At 49.8% G+C, this 10,719-nt stretch overlaps 1 non-coding gene across 1 annotated transcript; it reads left to right on the forward strand.

Moving 5' to 3' along the window:
• The first annotated feature begins 2,110 nt into the window (after window positions 1–2,110).
• trnac-gca (transfer RNA cysteine (anticodon GCA)) lies at window positions 2,111–2,182 on the forward strand. The gene has a single exon. It is a non-coding gene; the product is annotated as a tRNA-Cys (tRNA).
• Window positions 2,183–10,719: the final 8,537 nt, after the last annotated feature.

The raw sequence follows: 10,719 nt of genomic DNA on the forward strand, positions 1-10,719 counted from the left end.
TTCTTACTTTTTCTGGAAAGGTCTTAGCCCCCTGGAGGTGTGGTCAATAGAAATGGTCTTTCATAAATGGTCTCTGTGATGATATGCATAAAGCAATTCTGTACATAATATTATGCATGACCTCCGACCACTAGGTGGCAGTGTAAACCTACTAAGAGACTATTTGGCAGGGGAGTTGGGAGTAGGTCGTGCTGAGGGATAGATTTCTTTGCAGTAGCTCTACAACAGTCAATTAATGTTAGTAGTTTATTATTTTATTTATTCTAGTTACTTTTATCAAATTGTTGTTTAATAATAAATTATTTAAACTTGATTTTCTGTAGTTCAGCATTTACTTCAGCCAGTCTACAGAATATAACTGTCTCCCATCAGCTTCCTTTTGTTAAATTGCTAACTAAGAGACATGGGGCGTGATTTGCCGGCCACGTCCCGCTGGAATCGGGACGGGACATGGCCAGTAAATCCCGGGAGAAGCCTCTCTCACGAGACGTTGTAATCTAGATCTCGTCCATAACGGGCGGGACCCTGACTTGCCCAGTTAAGTGAGTTTAGAAAGTCAGCCTCGCCGAGGAGACCCCAGCCGTGTGCCATTCAGTACTGGTCCCCACAAACGGGAGCAGGCGGAATGGCATTTGAGGAGTCTCCCAAGCGATTGGAGGCCCCTGGGTGGCTGGTATCATGGCCTGGTGGCACCCTGGCACTGTTGATGCCACCGAGGCACCTTGAAAGTGGCAGACTGGCACCCTGGCAGCGTCACCCTGGTGCCAGCCTGGCACTGCCACGGTGCCCAGGTGGCAGTGCTAGTTAGCAGGGCACTGCCAGGATGATAGGCTGGCACTGCCAAGATCACCAGGTGGCATTTTCCCTCACCGGGAATTGGGCCCGGGGATACCATATCCATGTGAGGTGGGTTGCTTGGGCTCGAGGATCCCTGGACAGGTGAGTTGGGGCTTTGGGTGGTCGTGGAAGCAGTGTTGGGAATTGGGGCACTATGTAAAAATGGTGCTCCGATCTCTTCTTGCACTGAGGAGCCGCACTCGTCGGAGCTCCCCAGATGATGTTAATTGTGGCCTCGGGCAGCGTTCCTGCTGGGGACCGAAAACACAACAGAGTTCTGTTAGTGCAGGGAATGACCCGTCTAATCCCCCCAACCCCCCAGGACAAAATCTGTTTTATTTTGGTTAGATCCCATCCAGAGTTGATGAGTGCATTGATTCCGTGTTTTGAATAAACGTTGAGTAATGGCTGGTGTGAATTCCGTAGATAACATTCGTCTTGGCATTTCCACCCTGCATGATTAAATTATTACTTTCCAAAAGCTTAATACATTCTGTTGACTAAATAAAGGTCACCTGACCCCTTGACAGCCATCTTAGCAGCTGACCTGTGTCTATTTTAAACAAATGAAAGCTTCGATATGAGCTCAGTCCATGTATTAACTGCTGAACATGACATGCCTTTAACTGGGCATGACACTAACCTTACTGAGCAGCAGTACGAACTGGCAGAAAGGATGAAAAAAATGTGGTGGCAATTATATGGTATCACTTGCTGTTTAGTGATTGGGTTCAGACGGTTTTCGAAGGGAGCTCCCAGCAACCACTTTAGAGTCAACTGGAAAATCGAAGGTAATCACACACATTCAAGGCAAAACTGAAAACTGTTCTCCCCTCCACATCCCCCCCCCCCACTCCCTGCCCCCGCCACACACCAACCCCACACACACATACACCACCATTTTATCATAACAAGCTGATCTTTCATGCCCATTTGTAGATAGGCCGTGAGCTGGAAGGGCTGACAATATGCTGGGAAAATAATCAGGAGGGTGGCCCCTCATTGCCCACGGCAGGAATTCAGTTCAGTGTCCTTGGAAAAATGTCAGCCTGGCATTATACTCATTTCTGGGAACAATAAAACTGAAGCAATTCATGTCCATATGTGGCAAGACCTGGCAACATTCAGGCTTGGGCTGATAAGAGCAAGTACTATTCGTGTCACACTGACATCAGGAAAGGACCGGCTCCAACAAGAGAGAATCTAACCAGCTGCCCCCCGCCATGACAGTCAATGAATTGGGGGTTAGCTCAGTGGTAGAGCACCTCGAGTTGGGGGTATAGCTCAGTGGTAGAGCATTTGTCTGCAGATCAAGAGGTGTCTGGTTCAAATCCAGCTGCCCACTTGAAATGATATTTCGAGGGTGGCACAGTGGTTAGCACTGCTGCCACACAGCTCCAGGCTCCCGGGTCCAATTCCGGCCTCAGGTGACTGTTGTGTGGAGTCTGCACTTCCTCCCCGTGTCTGCGTAGGTTTCCTCCGAGTGCTCCGGTTTGCTCCCACAGTCCAAAGATGTGCAGGTTAGGTGGATTGGCCATGTTTAATTGCCCCTTAGTGTCCAAAATGTGAGGTGGGGTTACGTGGATAGGATGGGGGTATGGGCTGAAGTAGAATGCTCTTTCCAAGGGCCGGTGCACTCGATGGGGTGAATGGCTTTCTTCTGCACTGTAAACTCTATGATTCTATGACTTTACCACTGTTGCGCCTTCCTCCATCAACAGCCTGGAGGTTGACCAGAAGTATGACTGGACCAGCCATTGAAACACAAAAACATAGAAAATAAGATCAGGAGTTGGCCATTTGGCACTTTGAGTCTGCTCTGCCATTCAGTATGATCATTGTTGAACATCAATCTGAACACCATACTCCTGTGCTCTCCCTATACCCTTTGACACCTTTAGAGTCTAGAAATCTATCCATTTCCTTCTCAGATGTATTGTGATTTGAACTCCACAGCATACTGTGGTCGAGAATTCCACAGCTTCACCACCCTCTGAGTGAAGACATTTCTTCTCATCTCAGCCCTGAATGGCCTACCCCATCTCCTGAGACTGTGACCCCTTGTTTTCGACCCCTCAGCCAAAGGAAAATCACTCCTGCATTCAGTCTGTCTAGCCCCGTCAGAATTTTATATGTTTCAATTAGATCCCCTCTCATTTCCAGTGAATACAGACCCAGTTGGCCCAATATCTCCTCGTATGACAATCCTGCCATCCAAGGATAAGGCTACAAGAAGCGATCAGAGATGAGCATCTCATCTTCCGACTCCTTCAAGCCTGCTCACAATCCATAGGAATAAGTCAGGAGAATAAAGGAACACTTTTCACTTGCCTGGATGAGAGCAGCTATCAACAATGCTCAAGAAGTTTAACTTTATCCAGGACAACGTTGCCCACCTGATTGACACCCCCATTCTCCACATTAAGCATTTACTTCCTCCACCACCATGGCAGAGTGCCTGAAGTGTGTACCACCCTCAAGAAGCATGGCATCTTCAACAGCATCTTCCATGAAAACTACCACCCAGAAGGGTAAGGAAAACAGATGATTGGGAACACAGCCACCTGCAGATTCTGCTCCCAGTCGCACACCACCCCGACTTGGAACCAAATTGACATTCCTTCACTGTTGCCACTGTTGTCCTGCACCACATGAATGCAGTGATTGAAGAAGGCAGCTCACCACCACCTTATCAGGAGCATTTAGGGATGGGCAACAAAGGTTGGCCAAGCCAGTGGTGCCTACATCCGGTCAGAGCATATATTTTTAAAAATGAGACAGAAACTGGCATCAAGACCTGTGAGCTATTTGAATATAATGAACAGAAACCCTACTTTGCTGCTACCACACTTTCACAGCACAGTTCTATTCCTGTAACAATCTGCACTGCTGCACTTCGCATTGATTGCCTGCACAATCCAGATTCATATATTAAAGGACGATTTAGCACAGCAGAATTCAAATCTTACATCTCTGGTATTGATTGTTTGCAAGAGAACCCTGCTGGTATTCTACCTAAATGACTGTAGTCTACAAATATTTAGAATAAAATATAATCCCGTGAAACTTAATGGTGCTCAAATCAGTTGGGCTGATGGTAACAGGGAACAATCAGTCTCAGCATTTTATTTTTCCAACTGGACCTCCATTATTCAGGTACAAACTCAAATTAATTATCTTGACAATCCTTTGTGCTCCAGGCTCAATGGACTCCACATTTGAGTAACTCTTTTGTGTTTGCAGCTGAAATGCTGAAAAGAAAATGTTGTTCGACTGAAGGCACAGCAGCATGATGTTCAGGGTCCCTCTCTCATGCAGGCTTTCGGCCTAGTCCCAGGAGGCGTCCAGTCATTCGTCTCACTTCATTTTCCAGTGTAACAACAGCAGTGCAACTTTCTGAGTGCACCAGATTGTCAAGACAGCAGGTTTTGTTGTGCTTTAAGGGAACTTTTAAAATTGTTGGGAAAATTACAGGTACAATGGAGGAACATTTCCATTGTTCAATGGCGGAGAGTGGAAGAATTAATTCAACTGCCAAGTTTTAGGGAAGCTGCTTTCACTGACTAGAGCCAGCAGGAATGGATTTCTCAAGTCACAGTAAGAATCAAATTTTGTATGAAGGAGAAGTGCACAAACCTGCATCAAATCCAAAAGTCACAAAAGAACAAACGCCGTTGGTGAGGAGTCACTGAGGAGCATTCTGGGAAACCTCGGTTTGGTCATCATAATCAAGGAGGGGATTGCAGAGTGCCTGGTGCTCAACCGGAGGAAAAGCAGTCAACAAACACTGGTTCAGAAAGTGATGTGGGACCAACTAAAACAGTTGATTGGACAGTGATTAACAGTTGATTAGTAAGCCCCAATGAGTATTTTCGAACTATTAAAACAATACATTGCTTAATAATAAGGTAGGGACTAAACAAAAGGAGAATAGTACGGGACAATTAAAATCAAAATGTTTTGTAAGAAACAAAGGACAGGATTCTCCGTTTTGAAGACTAAGGGTGGGATTCTCTGATTGCCGATGCCAAAACCGCATTCGCCGATTGGGTGGAGAATCCCTTTGGACGCCAAAATCAGGGGCGGCGCATGTTTTCAGATGCTCCGACCCTCCAAAATGCTGTCATCAGTGAGTACGGCGTACGCCATTGGGACAACCTCAGGTCATCACATGAAGGCCCTCCCCAACGCTCCGCCCTGATGGTGTGGATCACTTGAGATCTGAGGTTCCGTCAACCTCACGTGGCGGCATGCGGGCTGTGTCCACCGCTGCCACAGCCGGGGGGGGGGGGGGGAGCCATTTCGCTGGCTGAGGGGACTTCGGCGGGGGCTGGAGAGACTGGTGGAGGGGTGGTCCGGGGGGTGGTGAGCGGGGTTACTGGGGGGGGGCACAAACTGGCAGGCCGGGTCCGCGCGCGACCGGCGCCATGTTGTGCAGCGCGACCGCTGCAGGTCCCTGCTGTGCGCATGCACAGCCACGGACCCGGCAATTCTCTGGCCATTTCTGTAGCAAACGCTGGGGGGGGGGGGGGGGGGGGGGGGGGGAACATGGCACAGCTGCTAGCCCCCCACCGGGTAGAGCGTCAGTGTGGGGGCAGCGCCGACTTTTTCGTTCGTAAGACTAGACGCATGCTCCGGACATAGCCTCAAAATTGGAGCATTCAGCCCTCAGTGTTGACGCCTGGAAAGAATAGTTAGACTCCTAGAATAGCAATACTGGCGCCACTCCCGGAGCAATTCAACAACCGTTAATTGGCTAGCACTCGTGCCACGTGAAACACAATCGATTCCAATGAGAAACTGTGCCTGATACACTGGAGTCGGGATTGGCACTCGAGAAGCTGATAAGATGCAGCCACATATTAGCATTCCACTCCCACGCACATATTCATCTCAGCCAACAAGATGCCGGAGAGCTGCACCCTGGTACGCGGACAGTGCCAGCATGGATGGGTGCCAGGCCCAGAGGTCCCTTTGTTGCCGGGCACTGACGGGGCCAGCAGTGTGGTGGAGAGGGCAGACTGCCAGGGGGAACAGTTGAGGGTGGCTTTGGGGATGGGAGAGGAAGGGGGTTGACATGCGGGGAGATCAGGGGGCAAGGACAGCAGTGCAGAATGGGGCCACTGTGTAGCCCGTTGAACCTGGTTGGGCATGGGGGTACACACCATGCTAACATGTCTGTCTTTCACCCCTGCAGACAATCTTTTTCAGTATCCAACCAGGAATGGTTTGCATCTGCCTTGCCGTGCAGCTATGGGGGATGCACTGAGGCTGTACGAGCAAGAGCTGCTAAGGAAGGGCCCTGCAGCAGCAGAACTTGCCCCGGAGGAACAGGAGCCAACTGCTGAAGTTGGAGAACCGGCCGCCCAACAGGCCAAAGTGGAGATGGGAAGGAGGCACCACATTAGGCCTTGGGTACACCGGCAGCACCTGTCGTTCGTCGTTCGAGCACCTGCCGGACCATGCATGCCACAGAAGACCCTGGCTGAGCAGGGGCACCGTACGGCATGTCTGCCGGATCATGGCGCACTTGGAACTGCAGGGGTATGGGGGAGGGCACCCGCTCAGTGGCTTTCAAGGAGACAGTTGCCCTGATCTTTTTCACCACAAGGTCTTCCCAGGCTCCAAGTGGAGACCTGTCTAGGATCTTGCAGGCCTTGGTGCACAGGAGCATCTGCGCCATCACGGAGGCCCTATATGCCCGGCAGGCACAATATATCAAATTAATTGAGGACAGAGTCCACCTGGCTGCACGGCAACAGGACCCACCGCCATTGGCAGGATGCCCCAGGTACCCTACTAGCACCGGCGCATGAGGGGGTGGTCTTTCCATGAAGGTGCAGTTGGTGTGTGAACATGAGATGCACAAGATGCATGCCTTCACCCAATACCCAGGACACCTGCACGATGCCTTCATCCTGGCTCACTTGACGGTTCCTGACACCTTCGAGGCACACCGGGTGAGGAGTTGCCTCTTAGTTGGGGTTATCCGATGCGAGCATGGCTGATGACCTTATCTGCAGGGATAACGCGGAGACCCACTACAACAACATCTATGTCGCGACCGAGGCCGTGATCGAGCGGGCATCGGCGTCCTGTAGATGCGATTCAGGTGGACCACTCTGGAGGGGCCCTCCAGTATATCGTTAGGAGAGTCTCCCACACCGTGCAGGCCTGCTGCGTCCTCCATATCATCATGTCGCAGAGGGACGATGAGCTGGAGGAAGGGGATGAATGTCAGGCCTTTACCGACGAGGAGGATGTGCAGGAGGGCCAGGATGGACAGGGTATGGGGCCAGGGCAGCCCTACGAATCTCACAATGTGTGTGCCAGGGCCGCGCGCACAGGACACTATCGCATTCAGTTTCACTGACGAGAGGGCCTGGCTGACGGCGGCACGAACATCACATCTCTCCCAACCCGGCTGACCACCTTCTTCCATGTCCACCCTCCCTGCACCAATCACGTGCAACCCCCTCCTTGATTTCCACCTCCTTACTACAGGGTGCGGGCCCTGGATTGACTGTGACAGTGGCTTTGGTTCGTGGGATGGAGGATGATGGCGGCCCACTCCGCAATGTGCTGTGGTGCTCTGCATCATTTAGCAATGTCCGACTCCTGACCACGGCAGCACTTTCCCCCGTCCGCCTGGGAGATCCCTGCATGCAACGTGGCTATTCCATCATGCAGTCTCACTAAACCCTTGGGGTGGCGGGGGCTGGGATGGGGTGCGGGGAAGGGGGGGGGAACAGAGGGAGGGGGCAGGGCCGGGTAAAGGGGCGATGTGCGGTGGCTGACCCGGGGGTCCTGGCCCGTGCCCACCTCCAAATGGCCGGTGGCATGTGCCCGTGCATGTGTGTAAAAATGAACTAAAGCTTCTTATTTTATCTTGCCTCGGGTTTTCTGTGCAAGTTATTCGTAGAGGATTGCAACACTCTAAATTTATGAGTTGGGACAACATATGCCACCATTTATAAAGGGGGAAAGCACAATAAAACAAAGACCTTTCTGTTTATGGAGGGTTACTAGAGAGGATAAATCAGGGCAATTTAAGTGGATCACTCCTCCTCCTCCTCCTTTCCCCCCCCCCTCCACCCACCCACAACAGAAATTGGGAGCTCAAGTCTGGTAAGACCCAATTTGAATTTGAACAGAGTCTAAATTAAGAGATGAATCGAAGCAGACATTAAGGGCAGGATTTTTCATGCAACCTGCCACGTGTTTCTCTCAGTGCAGGCGGCCTGCCATTGGCTGATGGCGAGATCTTCATTCCGTTGTTGTCAAAGGAGCTTCCCGTTGAATTAACCCTCTGCCACTGGGAAACCCGCGGAGGGGGGGGGGGGGGGGGGGTTGTCGTACGGTCCCGTCTGTGTGAAGGGCCAGAAACAACCAGTCAAAAAACAACTGGAAACCAAAAGAGGGAAACTCGGTGGCTGGAACGGATTTTAAGAGGAGTGACTTACCACAGCAGGCTCCTTACACTAACACAAAGAAAATTCAACATCGGACGACCAAATATTTATTCAGCAAGTGAAAAGTGAAAATTAAAATCGCTTATTGTCACAAGGAGGCTTCAAATGAAGTTACTGTGAAAAGCCCCTAGTCGCCACATTCCGGCACCTGTTCGGGGAGGCTATGACAGGAATCGAACCGTGTTGCTGGCCTGCCTTGGTCTGCTTTCAAAGCCAGCGATTTAGCCCTGTGCTAAACAGCCCCTGTTGAGGGAAGTCTGAGGAACCTTAGCATAGATCAATTGAAAGCTCCAGGGAGACAGATACAGTTCAAATTTCCCAGCAAAATCAAAAGTAATGAACTTACTCTGAGTTTGGTAAAACGTCGGAATCCAATGTTACCAGTGCAGCAGTCGGAGAAAGAGCTCAATTATGTCTCTGAATCCCTACCGCTAGCCCAGGTTGAGCTGGAGAAGTTTAAATTGCAGCTCGGATTTCAAGAGTAAGAAAGAGAGAGAGAGAAAGGGAAGTTCATAAAGGGGAATAAAATAGAGAAAGGGAGGCTCACGAGGGGGAAGGAAAAAGGGAAATCCAAAAATTTGAAATGGAGCACCCAGCTCAAATGGAGAGAGATACTAGACCAGTGGAAGTGTCCTGAGTAAACATTTCTCCACCCAGTAGCACTCCTTAATCCCCTAGCCCCGACCCACTTTCTGAGGCTCTCACATATTCCTGCCCAAATTTACAGTGATGTGGAATCATTTTTACCACCTTTGGTAACCTAGGAGGATACCTAAGATGGTCCATTGTGGTCTGGACCAAGGTCAGCTGTCTGGGAGATCCTAAGGGGCTGCCTCTATGTTGCCTTTGGAAATAGCCTCAGATGAGGAGTAGATCCAAGCTGCCATTCGAAGTAGCCACGAGCTAGTCCCGAGTCATAACGCCAGCAATTCCGGGAACACTCGTAAGAAGCCAACCAAAACCCACATCGAGTCTGAATGGCTGAAACAAATTGCATTCAACTGTTGGATGAAATCACTAAAAAATCCCGTGCACCTGTGAGGGGGGTTGCGTGATCTGGTACTTTTGGAAGAGTTTACAGCTTGCCTACTCTCATAGCCCTCATGGGGAAACCATTGTCGATCTCCCTTGGGACTCGTGGAGTACGAGCTTCCCACGGAAGGGGGAGGGGTGGTCACCCAGCTGGGGTCCGTTAGAGCCTACACATAAAAGCGGCCTAAGCAGGGCTCAGAGTTGTTGGTCGTCCTAACAAAGACTGGATTGGGAGAGAGTTACTGTCCGTGGACAGAGTGATGTACATAGCTCAATGAATCCTTGTTCCACCACTGCTGGCTTCCTCAAGTTACTAAACCTACCCACCAAGTGCCACTGCGACATGAAATGGAGCCTGTGCTGTTTATTATTTATTGCCCAGCTTTGGCTGACTGTTAGCATCAGATTTCTGAGTCAGAAGATTACAGGTTTTATCTCCCACGTCTGAGTCCTGAGTAACATAATTAACGTTGGGAGGAAGTGTTGAATGGTTGTCCTTCGAATGAAGCATTAAATCCAGTCTGTTCTCTGAGGTGTGTCATGATATGCAAACATGCAGCTAATGAATACATAGAATAGGACACGACCAATGAGCAGTCAGGACACTCGGGGGTGGTATCTCACGAGAAAAGGGATGACACCCCGCCTCTTTCCACAGACCAATATCTACAGAGTGAGACAGGGGGTATCCTCAGCATCACACCCCAGCATGTGGCTTAGAGCAAGGCTGGTTCAGTTAGACTGAGTTACTACATTTAGATTAGCAGAAAGTCAAACTCATTGAGAACTGTGCTAATAGTTCAATAAAACACATTGAACTCACTTCAAAGTCTGGAGCATCTTTTACTCGAAACTGTATCAAGTGGCAGCTTATGTTATTCCAAATTACATAACACAACAAGGTGGACATCAAAGATCCAATGACACTAATGCAAAGAAATGCAAGGGAGTCCTCCCTGGTATCCTGGCCAATATTTATCCCTCAACCATTATAAAGATAATTTACCTGGTCATTATTTTACTGCTGCTCGTAGAACCTTGCATAAAGTGCTTTCCGACATTGCAACAATGACTACACTTCACTGACTACACTTCATGTAGTCATGGGCCCCTTAAAGGGGAGAGGGCTTGAAGGGTGATGTGACCTGACCAGGCAGTTCACGTGTATCTAGGGGGGCCGAGCACTGGTTCTCCCGGCAGAATCGACTCTGGAGCTATAGGAGTCGGTAGCACATCCTAGCAGTTTCCAGTTATAGTTATTACAATAAATAGTTTGTTGTTCAAATCACTCGGTCGCCAATGACTTGGATATTACATTTCAAAGGCTCTTAATTGCCTGTTAAGTGTTTTGGGATGTCCTAAGGTCAGGGAAGGTTGT

This window comes from Scyliorhinus torazame, chromosome 22 (assembly GCF_047496885.1).
Source record: "Scyliorhinus torazame isolate Kashiwa2021f chromosome 22, sScyTor2.1, whole genome shotgun sequence".
NCBI lineage: Eukaryota > Metazoa > Chordata > Chondrichthyes > Carcharhiniformes > Scyliorhinidae > Scyliorhinus > Scyliorhinus torazame.